The sequence below is a fragment of the Hordeum vulgare genome, chromosome 5H, assembly GCF_904849725.1.
Source record: "Hordeum vulgare subsp. vulgare chromosome 5H, MorexV3_pseudomolecules_assembly, whole genome shotgun sequence".
NCBI lineage: Eukaryota > Viridiplantae > Streptophyta > Magnoliopsida > Poales > Poaceae > Hordeum > Hordeum vulgare.
This window is the reverse complement of record NC_058522.1, coordinates 565,143,011-565,159,708: the sequence shown is the minus strand read 5'-3', so window position 1 is coordinate 565,159,708 and position 16,698 is coordinate 565,143,011. Positions and strand designations below refer to the sequence as shown.

At 42.5% G+C, this 16,698-nt stretch overlaps 1 pseudogene; it reads left to right on the top strand.

The window, feature by feature from the left end:
- Window positions 1-16,312, top strand: part of LOC123397331 — a 29,872-nt pseudogene extending 13,560 nt beyond the window's left edge.
- The last annotated feature ends 386 nt before the right edge of the window (window positions 16,313-16,698 follow it).

Below are 16,698 nucleotides of genomic sequence, written 5' to 3'. Positions count from 1 at the left end.
GAGCATAGGACTATTATGGTCGACCCGTTTGCGGAGGAGGCTATGGGGACTCCGGTCCAGGAGCCTGGTGTTCACGGGCATTCGTCCCATGAGACTCCAGTCCAGGATCAGCCTCGGGTTGAGGTGCATTCGGCCCGCGAGACTACGGTTCCGGAGGCTTCACCCGACGTGGAGAGGCCCGGATGGGATGCCTGGCCGGATCGGACCGAGTTGCCGAATTGGACCGAGGGTCCGGGTGGCTCAGGGGGCGGGGATGGCGGGGATGAGTTTACGGATAGTGAGGGCGATGTGCAGGTGGACGGGGCCACTGTGTACAAGCGTGGTAGTACACATCTCCCGGTCGTGCCGGCTACCTCCGAGCAGAGGCCGGTGATTAAACCTGAAGGAGATAGGTAAGTACATTTACTCTTTTTTTAGCTTTTGCCTTCAAGTTTGTTCAAATATTTAATGCATTAACCTTATCATATTGCAGGGGATGGGCACACCCTCGTGGAGTCCGTAGGCCGAACTCCGTCCTTGGTGTGCTTTGCCGGACAAATTTCCCGGGGTTTGTCACGTTGCCTAGTGAGGGTCAAGTTCCTACACTAGGATTTTCCTGGGAGCACTACCAGACTGCGCAGGCCCCGCCGGAGGAGATTATAGATGGTGTCTTGTGCCACACGAGGGCCGAGATGGTGATCAAGAGCTTTTGGGTAAATTATCCTTTTACACAATCTAAAATTAACAATATAGCTAATTATTGTACTAATCGGTGTTTTCACGTTTGATTGCAGACCTTCTATAGGTGTGAGGATGGATATGAGGAGGAGGCGGCCAAGGTTCTCGAGGCCGAGTGTAGGCGGTTACTACAGAACTTACGCCACGAGGCTCGGCCGCAGGCTATTCGAGACTACTACGCCACGCGTGGTATTAAGAAGCAGAAGAAGGATTGCCGCGGAAAGTTTCTGAAGAAGGAGCAATACATGAAGGTAATTACCTATTCTTAAGTCCTTCTACGTAGTTTTCTTGATTTCATTCATAGGCGTAGCGCTCAAAATTCTTTCTAATAACTTACAGGTGCCCCCGAGATGGTGTGCGGATAAGATGGATTGTTGGGAGGCGTTGGTTGATGAGTGGTGCACAGGCAGCTGGCGAGCTGTCCACGACAATGCGAAGGATCGGCGTAGCTAAATGGTTGGTGTGCCACACCATCAAGGCAATGCCAACTTACTTCAGTTCGGACGAAACTGGGTATGTGATTTGCTTCATGATTCATGCAATTCATTCTTCATGCTAATATTTTGTTCCTCTCTTTTAGGCGCATCACAATAAGACGGAGATGCCACACTTGTACGACCTTTATGGCATGGCCCATACTGCCTCATACAAGAAGGCGAAGGCATTCTCTGAGTCTGACCTGGATGATCCAAATAAGTTCACCAACATATCATCCCACCACAAGCTCGTGACATACAGGGACACGGGGAAGGCTACGAAAGGAGATGACTTTAACCCGAGCCAGGAACCTTTGGATCCAAAGCTGGTGATGATATCTGGTGGCGGGAGGCCCCATGGCTCGATAGCCATTGGAGATGGGATAATACGTTGTCCACTCACTCTCCCGGAGATCAAGGCGCGCCAGTCGAGCAGCTGTCCTGAGATAACGCGTCGTCCACGGCTAGTCGATCTTACCATCGAGGTTAGTTGTACGGACTAAGAAAACTTTCATCCATTTCATTATGTGTGTCACCATAGATCATTACTGTGGTAACGAGGAATGGTGTTTCAGGCTGCTCTTCAGAAAGAGAGAGCGCCAAACCAGGCTGCTCTTGAGAAAGAGAGATTGGCAAGCCAGGCTGCTCTTCAGGCTGCTCTTGATGAGAGGGACCAGACCACGACACGATTGATTGAGGAGGAGAGGGCCCAGAATGAGGCAGGTCAACGGGCCCTGTACGAGCTTTTTGTGGTAAGTTTTTTTTTCACATTAGCCAAATCATGTGTGTAATGTCTGTTTCATTACTAACTAATACGACCCACTCTTCAGGGTCTGTGCGAGAAGAGCGGTCAAGTCCCTCCGCCGATGCCCGTCTTCTCTTCGATTGGCACGGTGAGTTTCATTATAAACTAGTATTAATAATTGAGTGTCATCATGCTAACTCAGACATTGCAAAATATCTTTTCTGCAGAATAACTCCCGAGCTGCATCGCACGACCCTTCTCCAGGTGTTTCTCCTCCTTGATGACCACTACGGTAAGTTTCTCTTCTCCTCTTTCATATTCTCCTTGCCTCAATTTCCCCAACAATGACATAATTAGCCCATTTAGCTCCAAAATGCCATAATAACCTCAAAATGGCGTAAGAACCTCGGTTAGCTCATTAATATTATATATATTAATGAAAAGGAAGAACAAAAAGAAGAAGAGAAGGAGAAGGAGAAGAAGGAGGAGGAGAAGAAGAAGAGAAGAAGGAGAAGGAGGAGGAGGAGGAGGAAGAGAAGGCCAAGGACCTTCTAGTCCTTCTTCTCCTCCTCCTCCTTCTTCTTTATTTCTTCTTCTTCTTCTCCTCCTCCTCTTTCTTCTCCTCTTTCATATTCTCCTTGCCTTAATTTCCCCAACAATGACATAATTATCCCATTTAGCTCCAAAAAGACATTATAAGCTCAAAATGGCATAAGAACCTTGGTTAGCTCATTAATATTATATACTTAGCTTGTTTTCCTCTATAATGACATAATTAGCCCATTTAGCTCCAAAAAGACATAGTTAGCTAATTTAGCTCCAAGAAGAGGAGAAGAGGAGAAATGAAAAGAAGGAAGAAGAAGAAGAAGAGAAGAAGAAGAGAAGGAGAAGGAGAAGAAGAAGAAGGAGGAGGAGAAGAAGAGAAGTAGAAGGAGAAGGAGGAGAAGAAGGAGAAGGAGCCCTCCTTCTTCTCCTTCTTCTTCTCTCCTCCTCCTTCTCCTTCTTCTTCTCTTCTTCTTTTTTCTTCTTCTCCTCCTCCTTCTCCTTCTCCTTCCCCTCCTCCTCCTCCTCCTTCTTGTTTTTCTTCTCCTTTTTCTCTTCTTGCTTCTTCTCTTTCTTCTTCAATTTAGCTTATTTGTCATATGTATGTTGTTGTTGTTGTTCTTTTTCTGACTTTCTTATTCCCATTTTGTAGATTGGATGTACTACATGCATGGAAGCTGGCATTGATGGAGTGCTTTAGTTCTAGTTTTCGTTTGAGTTGATGAACAATGTGGAATTATATGTATATGTATATATGGATGAACAGTATATGTGGTACTATATGTATATGTATATATATGGATGAAACTTTGTGCTATGAATATGTGTTGTGACCTATATATGTGCTATGAATTATATGTGCTATGTATATGTATATGTGTTGTGACCTATATATGTGCTATGTATATGTATATGTGCTGTGAAATAAAAAAAAAACTGTGACAATATGGCCTCTTTGCCGTCTGCCAGCTGATGGCAAAGGCCTTTGCCATCAGCTCACCGACGGCAAAGGTGCCACGTGGCGCCCAGCTGTGCAACCTGGGCAGCAACAGCTGGCCATATAGTCTCTTTGCCGTCTGCTTCCTTAGGGGGGCAGACGGCAAAGAAGAGGGCACAGAGGAGCGGGAGGAGGGGTAGGCAGACGACAAAGAGTGGAGGGGGGAGGAGGTGGAGGCAGACGGCAAAGAGTGGAGGGGGGGAGGAGGTGGCGGCAGATGGCAAAGAAGAGGGAGAGGCAGACGGCAAAGCCTCCGTTAGCCCCTAACGGAGGCAACGCCTGTCGGTTGCCGTCTCGACCTCTTTGCCGACTGATCTTATGGAAAGCTGACGGCAAAGCTCTTTGTCGTCCGCTTCGGTGAGGCTGACGGCAAAGAAGCTACAATGTCGTCGTAGGCTGACGCAGAATTTTTGCCAACAGGAGTTTTCTTTACCGTCTGTGTATTACTCTTTGCCGTCGGTGGATTACTCTTTGCCGTCTGTGATGGCAGACGGCAAAGAAGCTAATTCCTGTAGTGCCCCTTGATAATTCGTCTTAGTTTAAGACTGGTCTGGCAAGGCCCAACTTTGGTACTATTTTCCTAATAACTAATGAACCACATAGGGAGTAATTAACCCGAGGAATTTAATCAACAACCCACGCCAGTGCTATTCATGAGTGTTGGTCCACCCACCTAGCAGTCGGCGGTGCCACCTTGGGGCAACTCGAGGCGTCTGGCTATCGTCCACTTTGCATAGACGGTTGATGCCCGTAGATAGAGAGCGCGTGGATCTAGATGCGGATCTGGCTCACCGGGTGGCCTTGCTGGACTTGTTTTATCTTATACGATATATCTTGTGCATCGGGATTCCGGTGATGCTTTGGGTTATCTCAGACTTGAGGCTTTCCACTAAGTAATTCGAGGAGATCACGAGTTTCGCCATCGAGGCTTTCTATGCGGCTTGTGGTAATTTCTGATGTACTAGTTAAATCTTTTGGAAAGTCGTGCCCGCGGTTATGTGGAAACGTGGAAACTTTGTTTAACATCCGTTTCTAGACAATCCAAAGTAAACTTAATTAAAGTATGCCAACTGTGTGCGTAACCGTGACTGACTCTTTCGTGAGCTCCTTCTTCGATTGAGGACACGGTGGGGTTATGTCTGACATAAGTAGGTGTTCAGGATCATTCTTTTGATCATCATCAATTCACGTTTTTTATGCGTAGATATTCCCCCTCTTTTGTTCTTGTACACGTAAGTTAGCCACCTCAATTAAATGCTTAATCCCTTGCTGCAGCCTCACCACTTAATCATACCTCACCCATTAAGCTTTGCTAGTCTTGATACCTTTGGAAGTGAGATTTTTGAGTCCCATGTGGCTCACAGCTTACTACAACACCAGTTGCAGGTACAGGTAAAAGGTTACTTTGATGTGAGCGTGCTGATTGTGCTTTTGGAGTTTCTTCTTCTTCTTCTTCATCGATCTAGGATGGGCTCCAGGCCAGCAGCCTGGGATAGCAAGGATGGACGTCATTCTTTTATGTTTGTTTTTTTCCGTATTTTGTGGCGAGGACCCTGGGATAGCAAGGATGGATGGACCCTTCTCTTCTTCATGATGATTGATTATGGTATTGTGTTGATGTGACTGTGATGTAGCTTGTGGCGAGTGTAAGCCAATTCCATATACTCATCTATTCTGTACTTGTACTTGTAACGATATCCATTCTTGTGAAATGACGAGATGCGCTTCTATCCCTCTCGAGGCCCTCGTGCCAAATAAGGATAGGATCACACCTTGGACGTTATAGATACCAAGCCTCTTTATCAATGGCATATTTTCTCATATTCCTAATCTTCAAGCGCATTGCATCCATCTTCAATCGCATTGCATCCCTCAAGTAAGTTGTCATCGGTGCAAGCAATAAAAATTGCTCTTTAAATGTGTGAGATTTATTAGTGTGAGGAAAATAAAATTTATACAAACTTGTGATATAGAAGAAATAAAATGACACACTACATAATAAATTTCTTTATCACAAGGGGCAATATAAAGTGACGTTCTTTTGCATTAAGGGATTGTGCATCCAACCATAAAAGTGCATTACAACCTCTGGTTCCCTCTGCGAAGGGCATATCTGTTACCTTTACTTTCTAGTACTTACCTTTATGTAAGAGTCGTGGTGGTCTTCACCATTTCCTTTATTTCGCCTTTATCTTTTGGCAAGCGTCATGTGTTGGGGAATGATCTAGATAACTACATCCACTCGGATGTGGGTGATCATGAGTTATTATTGTTGACATTACCCTTGAGGTAAATAGTTGGGAGGCAAAACTATAAGCCCCTATCTTTCTCTGTGTCCGATTGATGTTGTGGCCTCATAGGTACCGCGTGAGTGTTAGCAATTATGAAAGACTATAAGATGATTGAGTATGTGGATTTGCTTTGCAAGCTCTTATATTGACTCTTTCCTACGTTGCGATATATTCGAGTTGCTTCAATGACTGAAATCATAGTTTGTTAGCTCTCAATAGAGTTCTTGATTCATATTTTACTCTGTGAATGTATTATTACTCTAGCATAAGAAATTATATGTCAATATGTGTTGTTGTTCTAAAGATAACCATGATGCCTTCATGTCTGTATTTTATTTTTTCGACACCTCTATCTCTAAACATGTGGGCATATTTATTGATCTCGGCTTTCGCTTGAGGACAAGCGAGGTCTAAGCTTGGGGAGTTGATACATCCATTTTGCATCATGCTTTGATGTCGATATTTATTTCATTATGGGCTGTTGATACACATTATGGTATAATACTTATGCCTTTTCTCTCTTATTTTACAAAGATTACATGAAGAGGGAGAATGCCGACAGCTGAAATTCTGGACTTGAAAAGGAGCAAATCTGAGAGACCTATTCCGCAGAACTCCAAAAGTCCTGAAAAGTTATGGAGAATTGTTTTGGAATATATAAAAATATTGGGCGAAATAAATACCAGAGGGGACCCACCAGGAGGTCATAAGCCAGGGGGCGCGACCTATCCCCCTAGCCGCACCCTGCAGGCTTGTGGGCCCCTGGCAGGCCTACGGTGCCCATGTTCTGCTATATGAAGGGTTTTGACCTGGAAAAAATCATATCAGAGCTTTCGAGATGAAGCGCCGCCGTCTCGAAGCAGAACTTCGACAGAACCAATCCAGAGCTCCGGCGAAGCTATTCCGCCGGGGAAACTTCCCTCCCGAAGGGGAAAATCGAAGCCATCGTCATCACAAACGATCCTCTCATCGAGAAGGGGTCAATCTCCATCAACATATTCATCGGCACCATCTCCTCTCGAAACCCTAGTTCATCTCTTGTATCCAATGTTTGTCTCAAAACCTCAGATTGGTACTTGTGGGTTGATAGTAGTGTTGATTACTCCTTGTAGTTGATGCTAGTTAGTCTATTTGGTGGAAGATTATATGTTCATATCCTTAATGATTATTAATACTCCTCTGATTATGAACATGAATATGCTTTGTGAGTAGTTACATTTGTTCCTGAGGACACGGGATAAGTCTTGTTATAAGTAATCATGTGAATTTGGTATTCGTTCGATATTTTGATGAGATGTATGATGTCTCTCCTCTAGTGGTGTCATGTGAACGTCGACTACATGACACTTCACCATTATTTGGGCCTAGGGAAGGCATTGGGAAGTAATAAGTAGATTATGGGCTGCTAGAGTGACAGAAGCTTAAACCCTAGTTTATGCGTTGCTTCGTGAGGGGTTGATTTGGATCCATATGTTTCATGATATGGTTAGGTTTACCTTAATTCTTCTTTCGTAGTTACGGATGCTTGCGAGAGAGGTTAATCATAAGTGGGATGTTTGTCCAAGTAAGGGTAGCACCCAAGCATCGGTCCACACACATACCAAATTCTCAAAGTTACGGACGTGAACCATATGAGCATGATGAAAACTAGCTTGACAGAAATTCCCCTGTGTCCTCGGGAGCACTTTGCTTTATATAAGAGTTTGTCCATGCTTGTACTTTGCTACAAAAAGGATTGGGCCACCTTGCTGCACCTTTGTTACATTTTTTACTTGTTACCCGTTACAAATTACTTTTTAACAAAACTATCTGTAACCGATAATTTTAGTGCTTGCATAGAATACCTTACTCAAAACCGCTTGTCATTTCCTTGTGCTCCTCGTTGGGTTCGACACTCTTACTTATCGAAAGGTCTACGATAGATCCCCTACACTTGTGGGTCATCAAGGGTATGTGCTAGTACCTATGTGTTCAATCTCTCTCCCTCGTGTTCTTGAGATGGCACAATCTTGATGTATCACGAGCTTTATTAATATAGATGAATCATATGGAGTTTTCCCCTCTCTATCTTCTTGTGATGAATTGAGTTTTTCCTTTGAAGTTTGTTATCGGATTGAGTCTTTAAGGATTTGAGAACACCTGATGTATGTCTTGCGATGGGATATCTGTGGTGACAATGGGATGTTCTATTGATCCCCTTGATGTATGTTTTGGTGGTCAACTTGCAGGTTCCGTGACCTTCGGAATCTATGCATAGGGGTTGGCACATGTTTTCGTCTTGACTTTTCGGTAGAAACTTTGGGGCACTCTTTGAAGTTCTTTGTGTTGGATTTAACATGATGAATCTGAAATTATGTGATGCATACCGTATAATCATGCCCATGGGTACTTGTGGTGACATTGGAGTATCTAGGTGACATTAGGGTTTTGGTTGATGTGTATCTTAAGGTGTTATTTTAGTACAAACTCTAGGGCTGTTCGTGACACTTATAGGGATAGCTCATAAGATTGATCAGAAAAGATAACTTTGAGGTGGTTTCGTACCCTAAAATAATTTCTTCGTTTGTTCTCCGCTATTTGTGACTTTGGAGTGAACTCTTTGTCGCACGTGAGGGATTTATATATGATTCAACTATGTTGGTATTGTTGAGAGAACTTGCACTAGTGAAAGTATGGACCCTAGGCCTTGTTTCCAAGCATTTATACAACATTTTGCTCGTTGTTCACTATTTGTTACCTTGTTGTTTTTATATTTTCAGATCACAAAAACATATATCTACCATCCATATTACACTTGTATCACCATCTCTTCGCCGAACTAGTGCACCTATACAATTTACCATTGTATTGGGTGTGTCGGGGACACAAGAGACTCTTTGTTATTTGATTGCGGGGTTGCTTGAGAGAGACCATCTTCATCCTACGCCTCCCATGGATTGATAAACCTTAGGTCATCCACTTGAGGGAAATTTCTTACTGTCCTACAAAACTCTACGCTTGGAGGCCCAACACGAGTCTACAAGAAGAAGGTTGTGTAGTAGATATCAGCGCCCTAAGGGTTGTATATATGGGGGAATAGAGGAGGAATTTAGTGACCCCTTGAAGGAGGGGTACGAAACCGACCCTAACTCATTTTTCCCACACATACGGACTCTAAAAATAGCCTATAATATGGTATTTCGAAATTACATGGGTCTGGCCCAAAAATAAGGTGGCGCAACACCTATAATAGCCTATGGACAAAATTTATAAAGTGACGTTTTGAATATTTGGTCCAAGCCTTCATGCTCCCCTTATGGTGGCTTCAAGGTACGAAAATCATGAGTGGAAGCTCCATTGTTCTTTCCCGCGTGTGCACCTTCTTCTCCATGCTTGATCCCGCTCCAACCAGTATTCTTCTTGTCCATGCTAGGTCCTTCATTCATAAGTACAACAAAAGTATCTAATTAGGCAGCATCATATGTTCATGAACATTAGAAGGATTTCCAAGAAACGGAAGTACCTGGTAATTCAATTGGCGTGGCGCGAGCTCTAGTAACTCGTCCAGTATGTATAGCAGCTGGGGTTGTGGGTGTAACAACGGTATTGATGCCCTCATCACTAGTTGTAGAAGGATTCAACTAGAGAAAGGGCATTAACTATGATGAGATCTTTTCTCCGGTTGTGAAGATGACATCCATTTGAGTAATCCTTGACATGGCAGCAAGTCTCAGCTCGGAGGTTGAGCAAATGGATGCAAAGACTGCATTCCTTTATGGTGACTTGGAGGAAGAAATATACATGGAGCAACGTGAGGGGTTTCTTGTGAAAGCCAAAGAAGACAATGTGTGCAAGATGAAGAAAAGTATATATGGCTTGAAACAAGCACCAAGACAATGGTACGTGAATTTTGAAACTGTCGTGAGTGAGCAAGGCTATAAGAAGTGTAGCTCTAACCATTATGTGCTTATTGAGAGGTTCTCAGATGATGATTTCATTATATTATTTCTCTATGTTGATGATATCCTGATTGTTGGCAAGAATATCTCTAGGATTGCTAAGTTGAAGAAGTAGTTGAGCAAATGTTTTGCCATGAAAGACTTAGGTCCAACAAAGAACATTCTCGGAATGAGAATTGAGCGAGACAGAAATTCCAACAAGTTGTACTTGTCTCAAGAGAATTATATTGACAAGGTACTTCGAAAGTTCATGATGGACATTGCTAAAGTTGTGAGTTGTCCACTAGCATCCCACTTCAAGTTGATAAAAAAGCAATGTCCTACCATAATGAGAAGAAAAAGGAAATGCATCATGTTCCTTATGCTTCAGCGGTTGGGAGTTTGATGTTTGATATGGTGTGTACAAGGCCTCACATTGCCCATGCAGTTAGGATTGTGAGCAAATTTATGTCTAATCCAGGAAGAAATCATTGGAAAGCTGTGAAGCGGATTTTCAAATATCTCCGGGGCAGCACTAATATGAAGCTTTGCTTTGGTGGTGGTGAGGCCAAGCTGATTGCTTTTTCAGATTCTTACATGGCTGGAGATGTTGTTAGAAGGGAGTCTATTTCAGATTACTTGGTTACCTATGCAGGGGGAGCAGTGGCATGGCAAAATAGGTTGCAAAAGTGTGTGGCACTGAATACAACTGAAGATGAATTCATTGTAGTAATAGAGGCGAGCAAAGAGCTATTGTGGCTGAAACGGTTGGCTTGTGAGCTTGGTTTTAAGCAAGACAAGTATATGTTGTTTTGTGATAATTAATGTGCTATCCACTTGCGTAAGAATGCAAGTTTTCATTCAAGGACTAAGCATATAGAAGTCCGCTATCATTGGATTCGAGATGTGTTGTATTCCAAACAAATGTAGCTTGAGAAGGTTCACACCGATGACAATGGGGTTGATATGCTCACTAATGTGATGACGATGAAGAAGCTCGAAGTATGCCGCCGGCTCGCTGGCATGGCTGCCGGAAGGCAGCGAGACCCTCCATGATGTCAGGAGGGAGAGTTTGTTGGGCTAAGTCCCTCCACATGGAGGTGTGTTGGCAGACCAACATCAGCTCATAAGTCCAACACATGCCAGTCGTTGATTCTCGCTGCATCCAATGGTTGTGAGTGTTCCCTGGTGAAGGGAGCAAGGAGAAAACCCTAGCCAGTCCACCCCTACTGGTGGTGGATGTCATTCGTCAGAGTGAGAGAGAGCACACAAAAGAAAACACAACCTATGTGAGAGAGGAAGAAGAAGAAGTGGAGTTTATTTCGAGATATGGTGCATCTCACTAGACAATGTTCAAGCTAGTGATTAGAGGCTCAAACGTGCTTAGATCGACCCCAAACTTGGTGAGATCATTCCTTAATTTGAGTACTTCGATCTGGTTAGCTGGTTTGAGGATTGGGTCAGTGGAGCATCAGATTTGAGAGTGGTTTTGTCATCTCTCACTGCTGCAGTTTTAGAATATTGTAGTTTTGGGAGACGAACAATTTGGGTAGAAAAACGATGTCCGATTGAGATGAAATTTTAAGGTGATCTCAGGAAATCGTGTGTCTACTTGTCTGCCGAATTTGGTGTTGTTTGGTTCAGCGGTTTAAGATCAGTTTGTAAAATACTAAAGGGGACACAAGCGGTGTGTACTCTACTTTGGTGAAAAGTTGCCTCTTGTGGTTGTTGTTGCTGTTGACGGTTGACAATATGGAGAGTGTGTTGTAAATCTCTCTAGAGGTTCTAGAAAAAACTTTGTACTCATCATTCTTATAGTGAAGTTGTGTGAACCGGTCGGTTCACATCCGTGTTTTTTTACTCGTCAACTTGAGGAGGTTTTTCCACGTTAAATCCCGTGTCACATGTGCACGTTGTTTGTGTTATTTCACTGCTTACTTGTTGGTTGAAGCTGTCCTTAAAGTTCATCCCAGGTGAAAGGGGCTGTGTAGTGTACACGTATCTAGCGTGTCGGTTAATTTATGCAGCTCATTGTTATTGTCCAGCTTCAACATATAGTTTTTCTCAGCTATAAGTATTTAAAGATAGAGGAAGTAGTACTTGATCATTCATCTTCTAAAGTACAATCACCTTAGGTCCTTGTAGGTGCACAAAAGCTCATACATTGCCAAACAAGACTGAGGTAAACAAAAGACAAACCAATCCTGATAGCTCAACCATTTTTTTCATACGATCTAAGAAATGGATTGGGTTCCACTATCATAAGATAACGGAACAAAGATCAGAAAACGTATGTCTACTTTTCTCAATACATAAGAATATGTTTCGTATACACGTGGAACATTGTTTTGCTACACGTCGAACATTGTTCAGTTACAAGATGAATACTTTTTAAATATATGCTTTCAATATTATTTTAGAATACATTTTGAATAATTTTTTAATACAAGATCATCTGAATGCTACGGAATATTTATTTTAGTTACTGAAACATTTAAAAAATGCCACAAACATATTTTTGAACAAGTGAACATTTATTTAATGGTATATTATATTTCGCAAATAAAAAAACTGGTTTCATTATATAAGTATATTTTAAAATGTCATTAAATTGTTTCGAAATGCATGAACATTTTTTAATGTGGTGAATATTTTGATTGAATAGTATGAATAGTTTTGAAAATATGTGTGAGCTATGTTTTTACACTGTGTTAACAATTTCCGCTATCAATATATTCTTTTAAGTCGATAGAATGTTTAAAAAATATCTAGTTAAGTTTTAAAAATATTTATATCCATATATTTTCGAACTACAACCAAAAGTGAAAAACAAGGAAAGAGCAAACTAACGATTTTTTGTTTTGAGTTGCTGACGAAATGAACGAAACTACCACTATTGTGCCAGCACATCCTACACTCTTCTTGAGGCGAGGCAGCCGTCGGTCTTGCGCATAGCGAGACATATCCACGGGGAGCTCCTACCTGCCGCTCAACGCGGCAGGGACTCCTGCGGCGCACAGGGTGGGCGCCCTTGTTTTTTCTGTTATTATTTTTGTTTATTTCCTTTTTGGTTCATTTTTTATTTCCTTATTTCTTTTCTTTTTGTATTTGCATAAAAGTATTTTTCGAATTTGAGGATCTATTTTGAATAATAATGAATAAATTTAAAAGTGTGAATAATTTTTTGAAAACACGAATATATTTTGAATCTATAGAATAAAATTTTAAAAGGAGAACAATTTTGAAAAACACCGAATCAATTTTTAAATCACGAATATATTTTGAATTTTAAGAATAAATTTTTTAACCAAGAACAATTTTGAAAATTTGGGAACAAATTTAAAAGCGTGAAAAAAAATTAAAGCATGAACATTTCTTGAATCTTGAGGATTTTTTTTAAAAGGAGAACAATTTTTAAAACCACAAACAAATTTGAAAATGCAAACAAATTTTTAAAGCACGAATTATTATTACATTTAGGGAACGAATTTTGAAACGAGAACAATTTTGATAAATTGTGAACAAATTTGGAAGTGTGAACAATTTTTTAAAGCATGAGTTTTTTTAATCTTGAGAACAAAAATTTGAAACGGAGAACAATATTGAAAAACCCCAAACAAACTTGTAAGCGTTTAAAAAAAGCACAGATATTTTTTGAATTTTGAGCACAAATTTTGAAACCGAGAACAAATTTGAAAATCCTAAACAAATTTGGAAGCACTAAAATATTTCTAAAGCACGCATATTTTTTAAATTTTGAGAACAAAATTTTGAAAAGGAGAAAAATTTAGAAAAACCCGTACAAATTTGGAAGCGCGAACAACGTTTTAAAACACGAACATTTTTCTGAATCTTGCAAACAATTTTGAAACAAAAGAACAATTTGAAAAGTTCCTGAACAAATTTGAAGCACGGACAAATTTTTAAAGCACGAATATTGTTTAATCTTGAGAACAAAATTTTGAAACAGAAAACAATTTTGAAAAAACTCGAACAAATTTGGAAGCGCGAACAATTTTTGACATCACGAAATTTTTAGAATTTTAAGAACAAATTTTGAAACCGAGAACAAATCTGAATCTTAAGAACAAAATTTTAGAACCGAGAACAATTTTTGGAAAACACAATCGACAGAATTTTGTGAAAATCTAAAAAGATTTTCGAAAAATCCAGAACATTTTTTGAAACAGAAACAGAAAAGAAAAAAAGAATAAAGAAAAATGAAAAAAGAAAACGATTTAGGAAACTTTTTAGAAGTTTCTCAAAACCGGCAAAAACCGACTGGGCCCAAAACCGGGACTCTGCAATCCCGATAAATGGTCCAGCACATTTAGAATCGATTCCCTGCCGTTATGTGCGAATCCTCGACACCACTTTGCACAGAGCAATCAATAGGGTTTTCCGTATCCACGAGCTTCGGTGTGGATGGCAGCGATATGCGGTGATCGCCACAGGCATAGTTGGATTGGCCCAGTAGTTAAAGTAGCGAAAAAACAAACAATTAAAAGCGGAAACTGTAGCTAGCCAACACACGGGCGAGTCATGTCCCTTTATTTTATTTTATTTTATTTTTATTTTATAAATTTATTTCAGTCGGTTTATTTTTGATGTTTAAAAGGTTCTTGAATATGAGGAAAACTGTATGTTAGTTTAAAAAATCATTATTTTTAAAATATTGACTAATTTGAAAAATATAATGAATTTGAAAAGTGCTCAAGAACTTATAAAATGTTCACAAATTTAAACAAGGTCATGTATTCTCGAATTCGAAATGATTTACATAAATTTCAAAAGCAAAACTAGAAACTAAAATTAAATTATAAATACAAACTAGAAGCAAAAATAAAAACAGAATATCAAAAAAATCAAAACTGTCAAAAATCAAGTGTAGAGAAGGAAAAAAATTAAGACTAGAAAAATAAAACTGAGAATTATGTGCAGAGAAAAGGAACAATCTGTACTACTAATAAAAGATCAAACGAAAACTTCTCTAAGTACACATAACTATTACTCCTACAAAAACAAACACCAATCACCATCACGCAATTAGACAACAAATTACAATCTAACGGCCTTCCACCTCCATGCACCACCACCGTGTGCATTTATCAAATAAACTAAGGCTGACCGTGCTCCACCTCCTCCTACATACAGCGAAAAACTGTTGCACCGGCACGAAAAAAAGAGAGGAGCCAATCAAGTACAGAAATTTAGGAAGAATTAACGGCAGACAGACGCCCTGGCCTGCACCATCGCCGTCGCCTCCGAGTCCAACTCCCCCTCCCCGTCCGCCTCATCCTCCCCCTCGCCGTCCGCCTCCCCCTCACCCCGATCTGGAACTGCTCCCGCAAGCCCTCGCCCCGCTCACCCCGATCGCCCGCCGCTCCTACTCGCCCCCGCGCGCCGCTCCCGCTCGCCCAGCTGCCGCGACCCCTCCCCCCGCTCCCCGCCCCCGAGCCGCCCTCCTCTCCCGACCCGCCGCCGCGACCCTCCTCTCCCGTCGCCGAGTACCGCCACCGTTGGCCCCGCCCCACCGCCGCCGTCCTCTCCCGCCCTGCCATCGCCGCCCTCCGCTTCCGCTCGCCCCGCGCCGCTCCCCGCGCCCTGCCGCGCCCCGCTGCGCTCGCCCCGCGCCGCACCCCGCTCTCCCCGCCCCGCGCCGCACCCCGCTCTCCCCGCCCCGCGCCGCGCCCCGCAGGAGCCATCCAGTGGCCCTATCAATTTCGTGCAGTTTTACAGGAATGGACTGTTGATGCTTGATGCAGGCCTGGATAAACGTCTGAGATTTTTCCAGATGGACGGTAAGAGAAACCCCAAGATCCAGAGCATATTCGTTGAGGATTGTCCTGTTCACAGGGCATCATTTCCACCTGGTGGCTCTGAATTGATCCAATCAGGCAGGAGGAAGTTCTTCTACTCATTTGATCTGGTGAAAGCTGCTGTTAGTAAGACTGGACCCTTGAACGGCCGTGATGAGAAAAGCCTGGAAAACTTTGAGATATCACCTGACTCAAAAACCATTGCATACGTTGGTAACGAGGGGTATATTCTCTTGATATCTTCCAAAACAAAGCAGCTCATTGGAACCCTCAAGATGAATGGAAATGTGTGTTCATTGGCTTTTGTGAACGGTGGGAATCAGCTACTAGGCAGTGGCGGGGATGACCGTGTTTACCACTGGGATGTTAGAACAAGGAAGTGTATCCACAAGGCTACCGACGAGGGTTCCCTGACAGGCCTTTCTCTATGCACCTCGCAGGACAGCTCCTATTTCGCCACAGGCTCCAGCAGCGGCATCGTGAACCTGTACAACAGGGACGAGTTCATCGGTGGGAGGAGGAAGCAGCTGAAGACTATCAAAGACTATCAGAACCTCACCGTCTTCAGCTGCACCTCACGACCGAGATCGGTCAAATGAAGTTCAACCACGACGCCCAGGTCCTGGCGATAAGCTCGGGGAAGGACCGAAATGAGACGAGGCTCGTGCACGTCCCGTCTTTCACCGTGTTCCAGAACTGGCCAGGGCCCCGGTTCGGCCTCCAGTACCCCCGGTGCCTGGACTTCAGCCCGGACACGCCGATGGAAGAGTGCTGATGTACAAGCTGCACCACTATCAGAACGCCTAGGACGACTCGCCTGGAGAATCCAGCTCTGACACTGTATTTTTCTGCTTCCTCCTGAGTAGACTGTCATCTGCTGCGTGACTCCTCTTAGCCCTTTGAGTGGTGTTGTCACTTGATGTAGTGATGTTTAACGCTTAATGCAACGCCTTGTTTGTTCTTTTCTGCATGCAAGTTGTAAACTGCTACCTGTTCTGTTCAGTGCTTATATGTTGTGCTGCTTGTCGAGTTCAGAATTTCTGCACACCGTTATGGAAGTGGGTAAAGAAAAGGTGGGAATGGCTGGAGGAAAGATGAAGGAGGTTGATGCTTGTTATATTGATTGCTCATCATCATTGATTAATTGTTACTCCTTATTTCAGAAAATCTACAACCAAGAACACTCGGTCAGC